The sequence below is a fragment of the Archocentrus centrarchus genome, chromosome 14 (assembly GCF_007364275.1).
Source record: "Archocentrus centrarchus isolate MPI-CPG fArcCen1 chromosome 14, fArcCen1, whole genome shotgun sequence".
In the NCBI taxonomy this organism is placed as follows: domain Eukaryota; kingdom Metazoa; phylum Chordata; class Actinopteri; order Cichliformes; family Cichlidae; genus Archocentrus; species Archocentrus centrarchus.
Genome location: NC_044359.1, coordinates 10,844,965 through 10,860,694, shown reverse-complemented (window position 1 = coordinate 10,860,694; position 15,730 = coordinate 10,844,965). Strand labels below are relative to the sequence as shown.

Sequence of the window (15,730 nt, the reverse complement as noted above, 5' to 3'; positions counted from 1 at the left end):
TAAACTCCTGGCTGCTGTTTATTTATTTATTCAGCTCTTCTGTTGGCGTACTTGCTGTGCACTTAAGCAGTTTTAACTCAGCGCATTTCTGACGGTTTGTGTACCTGAGGCTGCAAACCCCAGATGGAAGACGGTCAGGATGGTGAGCTAAACCAGTGAGTTTGCTCCAAAAGTTTACTTCTGCTTGTTTTAGTTTTATTCATACAAACTATACTGTGTGCTGCTTTTTTCTTTGCTACTGCAACAACAAATTTCCCTGTAGAGATCATTAAAGTGCCATCATTTTTCTTAAGGGGTTCGAGTAAACAGAAACTGAAAGGAGAGAGTGGGACCCCTGATTGGATTTGGACCAAGACAGAGTTCTGTAGTTTTGAGCAACAAAACTCTATCCCCCCAATGCTACCCATCCATGTCAATATGGTCTGTGTGTGCAGGTGTGCATGTTTACATTTTATATTAGCTTGACATCAAATCACATCAGAAAATCTCTCATCCCTATCTCGTCTAATCCCTGAGCACACTTCTTAAGCACAAACACTCCCTCCCACTCCACCGTACCTCTGTTTTTGTGCCTGTTATCTTTCAGTCCCATCGGTCACCCAAACAGACATTGCTGTGTATCTGAACCATCAAACAAGCATGCACATTGTCAGGGGTTACTCCATTTAGTCTGTAGACATATTACACAGACATACAAGAGCAGACATGAGCCATTTTAAATGTGGGGTGTGTAGAAGACACTCTGCCGTATGCTGCAGTCATTGTGACCATGTATTTGCGATTGTGTTGCCTTTCAAATTGTTTCTTTCAAGATCTGCGAAATGTTGAGACAATCTCTCTGAGCGAGCAGCTGGTCTCTGCAACTATTTGCAATTGGTCGCAATGCATGGAAAAAATTCAGTGCAATCATCTCCTAGTCGTAAGGAGGTTGCTGTCCTATTTTTTTCTCTAGTGTGGCTGAGCCATTAGCCACAGGTGTGGCAACAGATAGCCAATAAGCAAATGTTAACAATGAAGTAAGACTGCTGACCATCATCAGCCTAGTCTAAAGGGGGCATTATATACCTGCCATAAATGCATGCTGTTTGAATGGTGGATGCTCATGTTCAATATGGTCACAGTTTCAAATAATGAGGTCAGTGTATGTATAACTAATATCTGTGAGGCAAAAGTTCAAGCGACTATTTTTTTTTGTACTTTTGGATCTTTAGTTATCAGTGAGACCACAGACTCCTGATAATTCTATAACTCTATTTCAATTAAATTTGGACTTAATCTCTTTGAACAACGGGCTCTGGCTAAATATCAGAGTAGTAGAAAAATCTCAGTGTCTGATATGAACACAGCATGATATGCCACATATACAGTATGCATGCACGCTGACTCAACCCTTACAAAAATCTGCATAAAAACCATAGTTATGACCATATTTATAACTATGGTTTTTAACCATAGTTAAACCATAGTTAACCATAGGGAAGCTAGCTTGCACACATGCTAAAATGGGCAACCCCCCCCCCCCCCCCCCCCCCCCCCCCCTCCATCCCAACTACAGTAAAGCAGTTGTGCACTTTCCACTGCCTGTCATTGTCATTGTTTGAGACTCCAGCTGTGGCTAGTTCCTCTGCGATAGCTATTAAGTTTACAACAAAATCTATTTTCTGCCTTTCAACCTAAAAAATGTTTCTTTCTAAGTTCTGTTTGATATAGATTTATCAAAAACAACTTTAGAAGGCTGGTCAAAAATCATTTTAAATACAAGGACATCATACACATCCTCAGACAGTTTTTTTTTAAAATCTTGTGCTCTTGTGCATTTCTGTTAGGAGTCTTGTATAATGCAGGTTTAAGAAACTTTGGAGCATCTTCACATGGAGGAGCATCATCTGGCCTGTCTGCCTCATTACCCCACCCTCAGCTCCCTATGGAGACAAGAAATAATGCTGGGAGGAGGTCTGGATTCATAGAGTGGTATGGGTGATGGCTGTGTATGTGTGTGTGTGTGTGTGTGTGTGTGTGTGTGTGTGTGTGTGTGTGTGTGTGTTTGTGTGTGTGTATTTGGGGGAATAGATAGAAAAATGGGGCAAAAGAACTGAGGGAAAAAATGTTACGTTTATGACATACATAACGAGTAAACACGCTGGGCAATGAATACGAGCAGCTGCGTATGGGGAACAGTAAGGACCCAGTAAATGGATAAATCTGAGACTTGAAGATGGAAAGATGTAACACATATTTAAGAATCAGAACAAATTTAGCCATCAAAGTATTATATTTGCAACCGCTAATACCTCTCTGTTCTCTTGTTGTTTTTAACTGCCATTAGTGCTAGCTTAACTTGTGACGCAGCTGGATTCTCATGAGCTAATCCTAACAGGAACTACAGGAAGCTACGGGCTTGTTTTTGGTGTGAGGACAGCAAGGAATGCCCGTTTGTTTCGAAACGTCAATGACTGCTCCTAAAAAAACTTTTGCAGAGGACTTTATGTAAAAAATTTCCATACAAACTCCAGAATCTTCTACTGACATGCTAATTACAAAGCTAGCTAGCTAGCTATTCCTCAGACTGTGGATTATTTTTCAGTGTCTTCTTTTGTGCTCTCCTACTACAACATAGAACATGTTTTGTTGATCTTATTGATTATTTGTTTAGATGAATCTATACAGTTATTTGCATGTGGAGATCCATCAAGGTTTTGGAATACAGCAGGCTTTCTGGTTTCTACATGAAGTCCACCTGCATCGGAGAGGAACAAATTGAAATGCAAGCAAGGAAGTCATATAGTTTGACTACAAATTAGCTTTTTAAAATTGGCATATGAAACAGGAAAGATTGGCTCACTTATCAAGTGGCTTAACTTGTACAGCAGCTGGCAGGTTCCCAGACTGGCACATGATAGACTGTGAAAGATACAGATGGTTCATCCAATCACTTGCCTTCTCTTTTCCAATCAGTTTTCAAGGATTAATTCTCATGTCATTCCTTTTAACAAACCATCTGGTGTGTCAGGCTAGATGATACCTGCCCGGGAATCACATTTCATACCCACACAAAACTGTTTTTTTAGAAACAGAAATTTGTCAGTGACATATTAGCTCATTCGGTTCATAACTCTTCATAATTCACAGGTTATTGTAATGTGTGACGTACATAAAGTGAAAAGTTTACTTGTTACTGGATTGTTGGATGTCTTGCACAAACTAATGAGAATTAAAGAATGACATATATGACACTTCTCTACTTAATTATATTTATTATTGTGTATCCTGTCTCTCACTCTGACAGCTGGGATAGACTGCTGCCTCACATGACCTTGAATTGAATGATGGATGGATGGATGGACGGATGGACGGACGGACAAATGTATTTGTCATTATAATCAGTAATACAGTTGTCACCATATGAGTCAAAGTGGTCAACATATGCTTAACATTTCCAGCTCCACATTTTTATTCTTGGAGTCTTTGCATGATCCACAAGTGGAAATAATTTGTAATTTGTGGTTATAGTAAGAACAACAATCAAACAAAGTCACTCTATAGTCAGTTAATGTGTCTGATCAGAAAATCCATATGCTTATGTGTTTTATTTAAGAGAACAAGGACAAGCCACAAATTTTAGCACTAAGTTTAAATGGTGGTGGTATGCTTGGTAGATTTCAACTGTCACATATATATGTAAGTATCTATATATATCTATATGTAAGTATCTATATATATCTATATATATATCTATATATATATATATCTATATATATATATATATATATATATATATATATATATATATATATATATATATATATATATATATATATATATATATATATATATATATATATAATGTTATATTGATAGTGAGAAATTATTTCTACTAATTCATATGTCTGCACTGCAGTGGCATCCTTTGACACAAGCTCCTTGAAATTTAAAAAATTTTAAAAACTCTGTTGGATAAAAAAATTATTTCTCACCTTGTTCCTCCTCACAGCTGACAATACAGTTAGATCTTTCCAAACAATAGCTCCTGGCAATATTATGTAGTTTAGTACAGTAGGGATCAGATATCTTCACATGTAAATGTTCTTTTTTTTAACTCATCTGATCCACGTCATGTAAACCCTGGATGCGGAAAATATCTGCCTTCACTCTGTTCTTAAAGAGTGAAGTTCTTTCCCTCTTTCCATCTGCAGTCATTTGCATTTTCCTTCTTATCTCTGATAATGACAAATCGAAGTCAAACATGATTTTCCTTTCTCCGCCCACTCCTTCTCCTTCCACGTCTTTCACTCTCTCTCTCTCTCTGCATCCTTCCCTTCAACCTCCCTCCTTCTTTCTCTTTCATCTCCTTCTTTGTTTCTGCTACAGAATCAAACATATCATCGGTCCCAGTCATGCATTGTCTGAAAATGGATGACTGGGACATGTCTTTTCTTTCTGGGCCATTAATGTGCATCATCAAGCAGTCTGTTCCCACTGGAATGGGCAAGTCAGCGGATTTGCTCTTAGAAGAGGAGAAGAGGTTTAAGTCAGGAGTCAGGATTCAAGGACAATTCATTATCAGGGACAGGATGCAGCAGGGCACTGAATGTAGTGGTATGCTGGTAGGAAAACAGTTCAATAATATGAGTTTTGATTTTCTGACCATGCTGATGTGAGAAGCCAGGAAATGTCAAGGGCATCGCATAAACAAACCTTCGCGCTCTCCAAATCCAGTGCAAGCTGTCTCAGAAAATAAGCCCTTATGTCTGCCGTCTGAATGTGAGCGTATGTGTTTTGAAAAAGAAGCCTGCAAAAAATCAAATTAATACTGCAGGAATTTATGAATGTGGGAATTTACCCTGGCAGTAAACTGTAAAACTGAAAACATACTTTATTTACAATGAAGTGTTGCAACTAATCCTGTTACTGCTGCAAACGCTTGTGCTACTGCAAAGAGTAACAAAATGTGTAGCGCCTATATGTGCAAATAAGCTCTGTCTCAGAGTGATGCTGAAAAACTAGTTCATGCATTTATTGCTTCTAAGTTGGACTATTGTACTTCATTATTATCAGGCTGTCCTAAAAACTCTCTGAAAAACCTTCAGCTTATCCAAAATGCTGCAGCTAGAGTACTGACAGGGACTAGAAAGAGAGCAGATTTCTCCCATATTGGCTTCTATTCATTGGCTCCTTGTTAAATCCAGAAACAAATTTAAAATTCTTCTCCTCACATACAAGGTCTTGAATAATCAGGCTCCATCTTATCTCAAAGACCTCATAGTACCATATCACCCCAACAGAGCACTTTGCTTTCAGACTGCTGGCTTACTTGTGGTTCCTAGGATACTTAAGAGTAGAATGGGAGACAGTCTGCATCACTCTGCATTTAATCATTAGTTATTATTAATCTCTGGCTCTCTTCCATAGTGTGTCTTTTGTGCTGTCTCTCTCTCCCTTCACCCCAACTGGTTCGCAGCAGATGGCTGCCCCTCCCCAAGCCTGGTTTTGGTGGAGGTTTCTTCCTGTTAAAAGGGATTTTTTCCTTCCCACTGTCATCAAGTGCTTAGGGGGGTTGTCTGATTGTTGGGTTTTCTCTGTAATTATTGTAGGGTCTTTACCTTACAATATAAAGCACCTTGAGGCAACTGTTGATTGTGAATTGAACACTTACTGTAAGCTAGAAATGTTTGCTAGTGACTGATCAGTCAACACAGTCAACATTTTTTTTTTAACTAGAAATGACTATATTTGAATGAAACAGTGAAGCGCTAGTTATTAGCTAACACTATTAAGCTGCATCCATAGCAAGCTCATTAACTGACTAATTAAATATCTTTTTATTCCCCAAAACTGAAGCACAACCTTCCTGGATGAGTTCTACCTCTCAGTATACCATATTATTTGATATAGAGTTCTATTAAAAATGCTCCAAAAGGCACCAACAATTCAATTCAATTCAATTTTATTTATATAGCACAAAATCACAACAAACAATTGCCTCAAGGCACTTTATATTGTAAAGTAAAGACCCTACAGTAATTACATAAAAAAAAATCAACAGTCAAAACGACCCCCGATGAGCAGCACTTGGTGACAGTGGGAAGGAAAAACTCCCTTTTAACAGGAAGAAACCTCCAGCAGAACCAGGCTCAGGGAGGGGTAGTCATCTGCCACGACCAGTTGGGGCTGAGGGCAGAGAGAGCAAGACAGGACAAAAGACACACTGTGGAAGAGAGCCAGATATTAATAATAAATAATGATTAAATGCAGAGTGGGGTATAAACAGAGTAAAAAGATGTGAATGAAAAGAAACAGTCAGTGCATCGTAGGAACTCCCCAGCAGCCTAGGGATAACTAAGGGATAGTTCAGGGTCACCTGATCCAGCCCTAACTATAAGCCTTATCAAAAAGGAAAGTTTTAAGCCTAATCTTAAAAATAGAGCGGGTGTCTGTCTCTCGAATCCAAACTGGGAGCTGGTTCCACAGAAGAGGGGCCTGAAAGCTGAAGGCTCTGCCTCCCATTCTACTCTTAAGTACCCTAGGAACCACAAGTAAGCCAGCAGTCTGAGAGCAAAGTGCTCTATTGGGGTGATGCGTTACTATGAGGTCTTTAAGATAAGATGGGGCCTGATTGTTCAAGACCTTTGTATGTGAGGAGAAGAATTTTAACCCTTTCACTACCACAGGGGTCAGGGTCACTGGTGATCTTTGTGGTAGTAAAAGGGTTAAATTCTATTCTGGATTTAACAGGGAGCCAATGGTAATTTAACATGGAAGCCTATGAGGATTTAGTCACTGTTAGAATCAGCATAAAGTGGCCACTTGAAGCAAGCAAATAAACACCTAACTCTATTCCTACAATAAGTTCATACAGTTGAAGGGAAAAACTGCAGTCTCATTTCTGAGTGGATTACTCATAAAATGTGTTATGATGCAAAACGAAATAAACATTATAGATAAAAACAATAATGACACACAAAAGTTATACTTTTGGAGTTCGATAAAATAACTGAACAGTAAGAACTACAGTAACATTCGAGAATGGAAAAAGTAAGTGAACATCCTCCACAGAGGAATAGCGAGTTTTCAAGGAGCTGAGATTGGAGGTGTGAGTTATGGAGGTGTCCTTCTCTATTAAAAAAAAAAAGGCAGCTACTGACAAAATCTGCACTTAACACATAACATTACAACAGTTAGTGTTTTGTTTCTGGGTTTAGCCACAGCTGTGACTTCGATTAAAATCAGATCACATTTGTAGAACTTTATCTTGCAAATGATAGTAATCGTTTGATTAACCAAATATGTGTTGGAGGAAGTGTGACTTCTTCACACTGGACAAAAGTCATACAGGAGAACACAAGATAATATAATTCCATCAGTGCTGCTACATTTTGCCTTAGATTGGTAAATCTTGGGGAACAACTGGTAGTTGTGGTTGGTAATGGAAAACGGCAACACATTTAATCACATGATCTAGGTTACAAATTGGCTTTTTAATATTAGCTCAGGACTACAAACCTTTCCCAACCCCTTCTGGGACTTTTACACTACTGCATTTGAAACCATCCCTAATGCTTTGAGCACTGTCTCACCACAGGGTGACTTCATTTCAAATGCGGGAAAAAAACCTTACCAGCTGCTATATAGTTCCAGTGTATGTTTTCCCTCTTTGTCCTTGAGGGATGCTTTAAGACCATTTTTATTTTGCCAAAACCCATAATGGAAAGAAAAATCCACAGCACATTTGAACAGGTAATACACAGGTGAGATTTTTGCCTTATTGAATGTGTTTTCAAACAATATGTCTGTTCTAATCTGGTTTTATTGGAAAAAGCCTCCAAGGGTGATGCATAAGTGGCTGTCATGGTCCTGGGATTTTTCCCGTGTTTTGAGTTTGTGGGTTTGCAGTTTTGTATTTTTCCTTTGTGTTTCAGTTTTGAGTGTTTAGGTTCTGTTAGTGTGTTGTGGGTTTTCTTCAGTGTGCTCGCCTCCCCTGTCTAGTCTGTGTTTCTGTTTCCCTGTTTTCACACTTCCTGTTTTATTTTGATAGCGTCTTTGGTCCTTGTGCTGTGTGTTCATTTTTGCGTCCGGTGTTTCTCTCTCAGCTGTTTCCCATCGTCTCATTACCTGGTGTGTATGTGTTGTCTGTGTTCTCGTCAGTATCGCCTCTCATGGTGGCGTGTTTGTCCGTTACTGTTTCTGCCTGATTTTCTGGATTACCCATTCAGGTTCTGTTCGGTGGAGGTTTTTGTCTGTAGCCTGAGATTAAAGCAATAAAGCCTCTTAAGTTACGTCTATCTGCCGACTACTTCGTTTGGGTCCAAACTATGCCTGCCACACCGCCCACCATGACAAGTGGCTAGTCTGGCAAATACCCATCAATTTAAAAAAGAAGTGCACAGCTGCTTACAAAACTATTCCATGGGGAGCAATGAATACAGCTTTAACCAGAGTGGATAAAAGATCTGCTGAGCAATAATCAGCTCGTCTAACCTAAACTATAAAGATGTGTCTCATTTACTGAGATAAGATATTGTGGAAAACTAAATGAAATAATTTTGTAAAGATGGAAGGACATTACATTGCTTTTAAACATGTTTAAGTCATCCTTGGCAACAAGCCTTAGCCTAACGCTACGCTAATTCTTTGTTTTGGAAAAAGGCAGAAAGGACTTTAAAAAAAAAAAAAAAAAAGAGTAGAAACAGTTTTGATGGTATGTCAGTTATACTGTTGGGAGAGCAATTTAAAAAAACAGCAAAAATTAGGTGTGACTGCATAGGGTAATGACTGGGATTTGGGCTGGGGTCATCACTGCTGAATACTTAGACCTCAAACTAATTTATGAGAGAGCACATACAATTTTAAAGATGGATTTAGCCTCTGTGTCTGAACAGTGAAGTTAATGCAGAGCTACCTTAAAACTGCATTCTTTCTAATAACAACATGGGGCAACACTTGTGGTTGCAAAAAGAAATCTATGAAATTATGATGTTTGCTTTATAATCTTAGCAAACATGATTTTATGAGCTCAGTCAGTCTGATCTTATGCTACAGTCACACAAGGGGAAATAGTGGTTGAGGACTGCGACATGAACAAAGTTATTGCAATTTTGCTGCCTTTTAAATGGTTGCTTTGAAGACAGAGACCAGGTCTGCGATCACTCAGTCAGTTGCCGTCATCAAAGCAATTTTGCTGCATCAAGACAGTCAGTCTGACATCCTCAACCTCTGGGCAACCAGTTGGTTGCTGCAACTATTTACAATTGGTTGTCTACAACAAAAAAAATTCAATGCAAGCACCGGGCAACCAACAATTTATGCGAGTTGCAAGAAGGTTGCTGTCCTATTTTTATTGTCACACTTATGGTACAGCAGGGTATGTTTTATGGTGTAGTTACCTTGCGACTGACACTTTTCTACTAAATGAGCGTGCATTTCTCTCATTTCTATTTAGAAGTACACGATGACCCTTACATATATTTATTTGTATTTCCCTGCAGTGGCTTCCTTTCTCTGTCCAAGCAGACACTGAACTATGGCCATTCTGAACTCGATCGCAGCCATCAACCCTATCATTTGAGTGATTTTGTGCAGTATTATTGAGCTGCCTTTTGTAAGGCAGTAAAAATGTCCAGCTACTCCTAATTAGCTCATCCACTCCCTCCCACTGTCCACTGACCAATGGGGGGGCTGTATCTGGTGTGATAAAAGTACAGTACTTGGCTGATCATGTTGCAATCAGGGGCTCTTTTCTGCTAGCCTGCTGGAGAGAGTTCAAATGCTGAGGCAATCCAATAGCAACTTTGTCGAGGACACACAACAGGGTCATTCTCTCGCACAACACAAACACAGTGCCCCACAGAGGGTGAAGGGCTCGCAGACAGTTGATAACTGCTAATCATCTGCTCTAATAATAGCTCCATCATTAGGCAGAGCAGTACTAATATAAGATGAAAGGTCAGCATGCATGTGTGTTCTGTGTATTGAGTGTGAATGAGGTAACAGTAGAGGCGGGACCCAGTGTTTCAACACTGACAGTATGTCTGCCTATGGAGACGTCAGTGCAGAATCACAGCAGAGCAGCAGATGTAACATGACTGGTTATAAAATGTTACAGCACGAACGCAGATGATGCTCATGCCGGACTGAGCCGTCCCTCTGCGGGTTAAAATGAAGCTAACGTGGAAGTGCTAAAACTGCAACTCTCCAAAAAGTGAGTGAATTAGTCCATATATTCCAACAGGATAAAAAGCATGTTTAAAAGTTAAGGGCGTCATGACCTTGACTCCGTGGCTATGTGAGACTATGTGACTGTGTGAAGTACCCTCTGAAAGTCTACTAGAAGATGTAAATGCAGCACTACGAGCAGTAGGCAATCCCTACTGTGACCATCACTGAAACCAGCCAGCTGATCTATACCACGGCAACAGTGATCCTTGAGATGCTTGGCTATAAGATGGACAGCCACTTGGCTGCAGTCGAGTTCAGAATGGCCACAGTTCAGTTGGCGAGGGAAAAAAGGAAGGAACTGGACTGAGTACCCTCCGTGGAACAGAAGACTAGAGGCTAAGATCAAGGTAGCATGGAGGGAAGTTAGCAAGCTATTATAGCTGCTGAAAGGTGTGATGAAGAAAGGAGTGGCTAAGAAGTACAACAAACTGTCCATACCTGAGGCCTCAGAAACTCCCAAGCAAAGACTTGCAGCCTTGGCTGACCGCTTAAAGAGTTATACCAGAAAGATAGAAACCAGGAGAAACCAGATGTTCTCCACTGAACCATTCAGTGGCAGTGGAACAATATAAGAACCACCTCTACATGGATGACATCAGGCTGTATGCCAGGAGTGAACGAGATATCAATTCACTGATCCACATCACTAGGATCTACAGCAATGACACTGGGATGTCATTCGGATTGGAGAAGTGTAGTCGGATGTAACAAAGAGATCAGCCAGAGCTGAGGGTGATTGCACTACCAGAAGGCAACATTGCAGGTATTGAGGACAACTACAAGTACCTTGGAATCCCACAGGCAAATGGGAACCATGAAGAGGCCGCTAGGAAAGCTGCAACTGCCAAGTACATGCAGAGAGTAAGGCAAGTCCTGAAGAGTATTTGAATGGGAAGAACAAGATCCAGGCAGTCAACACCTACACCCCGCAGGTCGTCAAATACCCTGCTGGGAGAGGGCATGTTTGATTATTTTAACATGAAAACAGTTGATTACTTCCAATAAAATTATCAGAAAAGCCAAATGTGATAGCATTAGTTTCTGAGAGGCAGTGTCTGCTTTTCCAGCAGGCTTACATTCAAAAAGACTGCCACTCTCCCTTTGCAGTGATTATATACTAATGCTGCAGCAGAGTGAACGTGTGAACGGAGAGTTACAAGCTCGATGGGGATGTGTGACAGCTGACTACAAAGGTGCAAATATTTGTGTAGAATAATTTCACACTGCTAGGGAAGCATGTTGACTTACTGCAGCTGGTTAACACAGCCAAGAAAAGCAGGACACAAACAGGAAACTGAAGAACAGACAGCACATTTATTTTAGAGTTTGATCAGACTTCAATATAACACATGTGTGTGTGTCTGACCTCTAACTAATGAAAACAGCAGCTAATGAGCAATGTCCTTGATGGGTTCCTCCACCTCTATTCACACTGGACATCTAATAACCATTAAACCAGTCCTGCTAATTGTTTGGACACACCCACTCATTTAACTACTGGGCATGTTATTAATTTTTCTTCACAGTGTCCACAGCAGAACAGACTGTAAATTAACTCTGGTAATAAAGATGGTCAAAGATATAAACTGCCGCTGTACACCAGGCTTTGGCTGCCGGATTATGTCAGTTAGTACTGGGAAAGTTGCTTGACAGCAGTAATCTATTACACTTTACAGATCGCTCAAGAAAAAGCTAATTATACTTCATTACTTTCATTACTCATGACCAACTCAAATGCTCCATACCCGCATATTTTCAAATATAAAAGCCAAAAACTGGCCTGTACTTACAGCACTTTTTTGTTCTCATTAATTTACTTTTATGAGATTATTTTTTGGTCACACATTGACCAAAAATGTGTTATTCCAGAGCCAAGCTGACATTTACTTGTATTTATTTAAACCTCCCTTGAGTCTAAACACGAGCCTCACCGTTCATATACTGTCTGCTTGATTTACACACCATAAGGAATCTCTGGCAAGCTGAAATCTGAGAACTGCAGCACTGCAGCTACTTCCTGTCATTTTTTAAAATGTGATGTGTGCAGTACGTATGACTGTGTGTGAGCTGTAACAGCATCCTCCAGCATGTGAGAACAACTCCCCTGGCCAGAGTGTGTTCCTGTTAAAACCCATCTGTGAAATCGCACGACTTATTCACTGCGATCTGACAGCAGACCTGCTGCTATTTTCCCTCCCACACCCCCCTCCGTCTCTGCCGCTTCCTTAAAATATTCTGGGCGTCTCTGTCTCGCAAAGAAATTCACTTCAATCCGTTAGGCTTTCATTAGCGTTAATGTTGCATGAACAATGTTGATATTAGCACTTGACTGATACGGTTCTGTGAAGGTCGACATGGACTGAACGAGTTCTCCGCAGAAGCTGTTGAGCCATATTATGTGAATTTATTCTGCTGTGCTTTTTTTTTTCTTTCACTTTTCTGACAAGTGTTTAAATTGTTCAAAGTTTACCTCAGACTTGTGTTTAAGGTAGAAAAAACTTCCACTAGCAACAATATGTGTGGGATCAATGTAATTTTGCCTACAAAATTGCCATAATATATCATGAAAAGGCATTATATGAAGTTTATTAAAGAGAAGGTGCATTTTCTAATTTATGCCTATGATTGTCTTCTGTTGGTTGGTCAGTTCATTGGATACAAGTTTAATGTACGCAGACTGGAAGGTGGTTATGCGCTGAATCATAGACTATAACGCACAGCTGCAATTCCTTTGTGCTACTCCTTCAATGGCATGGTCATTATAACAGCTGCAGGACACATCACACAACCAAGCTGCTGCTGCTACACCGCTAGATTTTCAGCGCTAAAATTTCCAGCATTAAGTTTTTGGACATCTCCATCTATTCTGTTTGGGTTTGTTTTCTTGTTTTGTTTTTCTTACTTTCTTACTACACACACATCGGTATGTGCATGCAGGCAGATGTGCAAAAAAGGAGGTCCACCGACACTTTCTTAAAAGACTTAATAAATTGTACCATATAAAAAACACTCTTCAGCATATGTAAGTGGTCCCACTTTGTAACGCAAACATCCGAGCAACAATCAGGTTCCTCGGTGAGCCTGAGGTCAGACTCAAACTCCAACACTTTGGAGAGCAGTTGATAACGGTAGTCCTTGTTTGGCTCTCCAGCCTCAGGGAGCTTGATGCAGCATTGTGGAACTCCACAGCAGAAAAAAAAAATCTGCTGTTACCAGCTGGAGTCCAAGATGGTGGAGTCTGTCCGAAGATGGGCTGAAAAACTCATTTGAGAGCAAAAAACAGGAACTGGTCAGGAAAGGCTAAGGATAGCTGGTTAGCAGTTAGTATATTATCATATGTGCATAATTGACACAGTATCCATTTTCCATCCATCCATTTTCTTCTGCTTATTCACCCGGGGGGGGGGGGGGGGGGTTAGACGGGAAACCGGGAAAAAAGTCGCGCGCGTCGATTTGACTTTCAGAAAGAAAAGAAAGCTTCAGAATGTTAAATTTAAGGAAATATTGAGAGAAGGGTTTGTTTAATGCGAAAAGCATTATTCTTCATTTCAGGCACGTTCAGCCTCCGTTTAAGGCTTCAGCCTTCATCTCAAGCGTTTTAATAGAGGTATTACACAGTTGTACTTTTTTCCTCTTTAATTTGTTGAAATCGTAGGCAATGTGTTTACCCTAAGGTATTTTGTATTATATAATTTTATATTATTATATATTGTTATATTGCATTATATAGCCTATAAAATATGCCTGCCCTGAACAATAAAGAAATATCTGTTTAACTTCGAGTGTTTCTTTTCCTCGTTTGCAGCCGCTTACTAACAATCATGAATTAGGATGCGGGCCTAATGTGTGACGAAATTATCATGAAATAGATTGCTTTAACATATTTCGCTTTTAAAATGGACTTGAGTAAAATGTATTTTTTAGGCTATAAGGATTGGCCAGTTTTTCAAAAGACGATTCACAGCGAACCTACTTTAACCCTCAGACACGGTGTTATAAATTTGCTGTTGCCAGAATGGCAATGACCAAGTCGTAGTGCATTACTCAAGGCCCTGTGTTATGCCATATTATAGTGTAGTACGGTAGTTAACTTTTCAATGACTATTACAGCGTTCCACTGGTGGAGATATAGCGCAACAGATGTCGCCACGACAGCGTGGCTGAGCCTTTATCAATGCTGTGGAGATGAACCGTATTGTTTTGCACCAGCAGTTGTAAAATAGCTTGTTATAATTCCATGTACAATGGAGGAATATTCGAATTATATTTGTTAAGGGAATGTTGAGGAACGATACAACACCGCATAGCTCGAGCACTCGAATGTCGAGATGTAGGTTTTATTGCGTTAATCAAGCCGACGTTACCTCCTACTGGGCATAACAGGACATAGCTGGAAAGCTACCTCTACAATATCACAATAGGTTAAGGCCAACACAGGCTACAGAAGGCCTAATTAAAATAAAAAAATAAATAAACTTTTTCCCGGGATTCCCGGGAAATGGCTCGTCATTTCCCGAGATCTGATTCATGTCATTTTCGGGAAAAATATTAAACCCTAATATACACACATATATATATATATATATATATATATATACATATACACACACATTAAAAAAAAAAAAAAAAAAAAAAAAAAAAAAAAAAAAAATATATATATATATATATATATATATATATATATATATATATATATATATATATATATATATATATATATATATTAGGGGTGGGACTTTACCGCGTTAATTTCGATTAATTAATTATGGGGAAATTAGGGGCCGCATCCTGCGAAGGACCCGGCCCAGGTCTTTCGCAGCCCACGAACGCCACAAAGGCCGGAAGTGAGCAGCTAGCCTTCATATCAGCTGCCGTCACCTCTGCGTAGCTCATGTCGCCTAGCAACCGTGAGTACGAAGCACAGCTGTGTAAAAGCAGCTGGTTAAACGGAGAACAAACTTTTTCTCCTTTTTGTGGTTTAATTTTAAGTCTTTAATTCAAAATAAGCTGTTAAAACAAGCATAACACATTTCAGCATCAAGGAATACAGCTGAGCGAATGATTAATTTCCAACTATAACAAGTGAGACATTAATGTTGAATAAAATTATCCAGTTATGATGCTTAACTTTAATTTCAGGAGTTTGCTTATCACAGGAGCACTTCCACCCTTCGTTGGTCTGTGTAGTAGACTGGTGGGAAAAAAACAAAATTTTGAAGTTTAAGCTTATGTATATTGATTCATTCATCAACCAAACTTAAATTAATATTTATCATGTCAAATATTGAAATGCGATTAAAATGCGATTAATTTTGATTAATTAATTACAAAGCTTGTAATTAATTCGATTAATTTTTTTAATCGAGTCCCACCCCTAATATATATATATATATATATATATATATATATATATATAGATATATATATATATATAGATATATAGAGAGAGAGAGAGAGAGATAGAGATATATAGATAGATAGATAGATAGATAGATAGATAGATAGATAGATAGATAGA

General features: G+C 39.3%; 1 protein-coding gene across 2 annotated transcripts in view; it reads right to left on the bottom strand.

Moving 5' to 3' along the window:
- Positions 1-15,730, bottom strand: part of gria4b (glutamate receptor, ionotropic, AMPA 4b) — a 177,785-nt gene that overhangs the window by 141,465 nt on the left and 20,590 nt on the right. The window lies entirely within an intron of this gene.